The following is a 3,486-nucleotide window of genomic DNA, read 5'->3' on the forward strand; positions in this document are numbered from 1 at the left end:
AATTTACTTCTAAAGGCACTGTGTTATAGTGGGAAGCAGGAAAAGCTGTGTTGGGTGAATTTAACTCTTCTTTTTTTTCTTTGTGTGTTTTGTGTGTGTGTGTGTGTGGTCACCTGGAACACTGCACACACTTAACTCATTTATAAATTTTTTGCAGCTATATTTGGGTCTGTATATTTTAGTTACATTTATGTATCTATAAAATAATTAGAGCCTGTGGTATTTTGCAATGCCCTCTTGTTTATGTATTATGTATTTTTTTTTTTTTTTTTTGAGACAAGAGTCTTGCTTTGTTGCCCAGGCTGGAGTGCAGTGGCGCGATCTCGGCTCACTGCAAGCTCCACCTCCTGGGTTCAAGCCATTCTCCTGCCTCAGCCTCCCGAGTAGCTGGGACTACAGGCTCCTGCAACCACGCCCGGCTAATTTTTTTGTGTGTGCTTTTTTTAAGTAGAGATGGGCTTTCATCATGTTGGCCAGGATGGTCTCGATCTCCTGACCTTGTAATCCGCCTGCCTCCACCTCCCAAAGTGCTGGGATTACAGGCATGAGCCACCGCGCCCAGCCTATGTATTATGTATAATTTTAAAGGTAAGATTTTAAAACTGTATTCATGTGAGTCTAGTAGGTGGAGTAATTTATTTATTAATTTTTTTTTTCAAGTATATGCCCTCATTTTGCTTAAGACCTCTGGCCAGAGCAGGGCATGGAATATTCCTTTTAAAAAGTAATACTGAGAAGATATGAAAAATGCAGACATGAGAATTTACTGTTGAGAAATGGCTATAAAAGTGTGGATGAGTGTCAGGTGCACAAAGAAGGTTATAATGGACTTCAGGGTTTCACAATTATTTAGAGCAAAGTATTTCAGTGTGGTAAATGTTTGAAAGTCTTTTATAAATTTTTAAATTCAAACAAAAAAAAATAAGACATACCGGAAGAAAACCTTTCAAATGTAAAAAATGTGTCAAATCATTTTGCACGCTTTCACACAAAACCCAACATAAAAGCATTTATACTAGAGAGAAGCCATACAAATGTAAAAAATGTGGAAAAACCTCTAATTGGTCCTCAATCCTTACTAATAATAAGATAATTCATACTGGAGAGAAACCCTACAAATGTGAAGAATGTGGCAAAGCCTTCATCTGGTCCTCAAGACTTAGTGAACATAAGAGAATTCACACTGGAGAGAAACCCTACAAATGTGAAGAATGTGGCAAAGCTTTCAGCCAATCCTCAACCCTTACTACGCATAAGAGAATTCATACTGGAGAGAAACCCTACAAATGTGAGGAAGGTGGCAAATCTTTTAAACTGTTTTCAAGCTTTACTAAACATAAGGAAATTAATAGTGGAGTAAAACCCTACAAATGTGAAGAATGTGGCAAAGCCTTTAGGCAGTCTTCAATTTTTGCTAACCATCAGAGAATTCATATTGGAAAGAAACCCAACAAATGTGAAGAATGTGGCAAATCTTTTAACCTGGCTTCAAGCTTTACTAAACATAGGTAATTCTTACTGGTTTAAAACCCTACAAATGTGAAGAATGTGCCAATGCCTTTTTCTGGTTCTCAGCCCTAACTAAACATAAGGAAATTTATACTTGAAAGCAACCCTACAAATGGAAAAAATTTGGCAAAGCCTTTAGTCCTTACAACTTAATACACATAAGATAACTCATATTGAAGAGAAATATTACAAGTGTGAATAATGTGTCAAAGCCTATAAAAAGTCTTCAGTTCTTAACAGATATAAGATTATTTATACTGGAGAGAAACTTTACAAACCTGAAAGATGTGCCAATGCTTTTGACAACAACTGAAGCTTTTCTAAACATAAAGTCATGCTGCTGAGAATCCTAGAAATGTGAAGAATGTGACAAAGCCTTTAAATGATTGTCACACTTGATTTTAGGTAAGGTAATTCATACTGAAGATAAATATCAGTGTGAACAATGTGGCTGAGCTTCTAACTAATGCTCACACGTTATTGCACAGGAAAGCATTTATACTTGAGAACAAATGTGCAAATATAGGCACAGTAAAAAAGCCATTAATACCTGCTCACATCTTACTCAAAACCAGAGAGTTCGTACTAAATAAAAGCATTAAAAGTTTAATTACTGTCAAAAGATCTATTATAAAATATGTCTTTAAAGTGCAGAAGAGTATTTATTTTTAAAAAACATTACAAATATAAATACGGTTGTAATACCTTTACTTATATCAGAGATCTTATTGTACACATTTTGTGCTAGCAGAAAACCCTGAGGCAGTTGTTAAAATTTTGTTCAACATCAGGGAGTTTATATTGAAGAAAACCCTGCAAATGTAATAAATTTGAAAAAACATTTTTCCAAAAACTACAAATTGTAAAACACCAAAGAGTTTATACTAAAATATATTTTTTCAGATGTAGTAAATATGAAGGATATATAATCCAAACTTATCTGTATAAATATCAGAATAATCCACAGTAGAAATATCTAGGACCACTCAATCTTTAGACACTATAGTAAATCAGAGTGCTGAGTGTAAAAAATAATACAAAACTAGAGTTGTGTAAACATTATTTGTATATAACTTTAAAAGAAGTAGAATATTTTTTGGAGAGTTATAATTACATTCAAATTATACTCTTTATGAAAATACAAGTATTTTTAAAAAGTGGATAATAATAGAGTTAAACTCTTAAATTACTTCAAGCTGTTCCATTTCTGGTGTATTCAAATGTGAAAGCATGTGACTAATTGTTGCTGGATAAAATATATGAGAGATTCTTTTTTATTAGGTAAGCATTACTTATGACCTTTTCTTTTTTCTTTTTTTTTTTTTTTTTTTTTGAGACGGAGTCTCGCTTTGTCGCCTAGGCTGGAGTGCAGTGGCACCATCTCGGCTCACTGCAAGCTCCACCTCCTGGGTTCACGCCATTCTCCTGCCTCAGCCTCCGAGTAGCTGGGACTGCAGGCATGCACCACCACGCCCGGCTAATTTTTTGTATTTTTAGTAGAGACGGGGTTTCACCGTGTTAGCCGGGATGGTCTTGATCTCCTGATCTCGTGATCTGCCCGCCTCTGCCTCCCAAAGTGCTGGGATTACAGGTGTGAGCTACCGCGCCCGGCACTTATGACCTTTTCTATGGAAAGGTAAGGACATTAAAATGTAAGATGGATAATGAAAATTTAAGTAGAGAGGCTCTTTGTGGTTAACTTATAGTATTGAGTGATAGATGAGGTAGGTGTTCAGAGTAATACTCTTCTGCACTATTATGAAAGAAAAACATTCTTAATTTTAGTTAAAATTAGGTTAGTAATGTTATTAATTGTACTTTTATGGAATACTATACAGTATATTTTTAAATTATAAATTATGTGTGGAATTAACTTTTCAATTCCACGTTTTTAACATGTTAAATACTATCATGAATCCATCGAAATGTTATTGTGCCACTACCTTTAACCTATTCCATCTTACTCAAGGGTGTAGG

At 34.8% G+C, this 3,486-nt stretch overlaps 1 pseudogene; it reads left to right on the forward strand.

Annotated features, from left to right (window-relative positions):
- Positions 1 to 926: 926 nt before the first annotated feature.
- On the forward strand, positions 927 to 2,262 carry LOC105553579 (annotated as a pseudogene).
- The last annotated feature ends 1,224 nt before the right edge of the window (positions 2,263 to 3,486 follow it).

Source organism: Mandrillus leucophaeus, unplaced genomic scaffold (genome assembly GCF_000951045.1).
Source record: "Mandrillus leucophaeus isolate KB7577 unplaced genomic scaffold, Mleu.le_1.0 Scaffold1168, whole genome shotgun sequence".
Classification (NCBI taxonomy): domain Eukaryota; kingdom Metazoa; phylum Chordata; class Mammalia; order Primates; family Cercopithecidae; genus Mandrillus; species Mandrillus leucophaeus.